The 989-nt window shown below is 49.9% G+C and overlaps 1 protein-coding gene across 1 annotated transcript in view; it reads left to right on the top strand.

The window, feature by feature from the left end:
• Positions 1-269: 269 nt before the first annotated feature.
• The window catches only part of LOC104128501 (bromodomain-containing protein 4), a 45,224-nt gene continuing 44,504 nt past the window's right edge, over positions 270-989 (top strand). The window contains exon 1 of the mRNA XM_035896783.1: positions 270-363. The gene's annotated coding sequence lies outside the window, so the exon portion shown is untranslated. The remainder of the gene's footprint in view (positions 364-989) is intronic.

The following is a 989-nucleotide window of genomic DNA, read 5'->3' as shown; positions in this document are numbered from 1 at the left end:
TCTCAGAATATTTAATTACCAAAGCACGCACGCTTTGGATGATGGCCCGAACCGTTGTCTTGGATCCCTTCACCATCCCCACCTGCGTCGCGTTTTTTTTTTCTTCACCATCCAGGGTTCCTGCTTTTCTGCTGCGGACGTATCGTGACCTACAAATAAAACCAGAAATCCGGAGCCCAAAAAAAGCGAAGGATAAAAGTTGGTGATGTTTTGGGGTTTTTTTTTTTGGCTGTCGTTCTGAATTAACGCGCTTTTCTTTTCCCTTCCAGATCTTTCTTTCAATAGTAGCTTCGAAAATGAAGGTCAGAGGATTCAGCTGGTGAAAAAGAACCCAACGCCTCGAAGGGTCAACTCTGATTTCAGGTAACGATCCTGAATTTTATTCCCGTGCGGGATTTCCGGGCTGCGGCTTATTTCCAGTGTTTTGGGGCAGTAATGTCTTTTTTGGGGGTGTCACCGGGCTGCAGGAATTAATTCCAGCCGGGAATGAGCCGTGCTCGTTGCCTTCTCGAGTGCTTTGGGTTGGGTAAATCTTCTTCAAGCCGCAGCGAGCACGTTCCTGGATTTGCCGAATTTCCCGATAGGCGTTTGCCGGCGCGCCTGAGTAGAGACCGGGTTATCTGAACCTTCCGCTTCGTTAAGGCTGGATCAAACTCTAAATTGGAGAGCTATGGATTTGATGGGTGGACTGTTGGGTGGATAAGGAACTGGCTGGATGGTCGCATCCAGAGGGTAGTGGTCAATGGCTCGATGTCCGGATGGAGACTGGTGACGAGTGGTGTCCCTCAGGGGTCCGTACTGGGAGCTGTTTAATGTTTTCATCAATGACTTAGACAGCGAGATCGAGTGCAGCCTCAGCAAGTTTGTGGATGACACCAAGCTGAGTGGTGCGGTTGACACACCAGAAGGAAGGGATGTCATCCAGAGAGACCTGGACAGGCTAGAGAGGTGGGCCTGTAGGAACCTCATGAGGGTCAACAAGGCCAAGG

Source organism: Egretta garzetta, unplaced genomic scaffold (assembly GCF_000687185.1).
Source record: "Egretta garzetta isolate BGI_Z169 unplaced genomic scaffold, ASM68718v1 scaffold576, whole genome shotgun sequence".
Classification (NCBI taxonomy): domain Eukaryota; kingdom Metazoa; phylum Chordata; class Aves; order Pelecaniformes; family Ardeidae; genus Egretta; species Egretta garzetta.
This window is presented reverse-complemented; position numbering and strand designations above follow the sequence as displayed.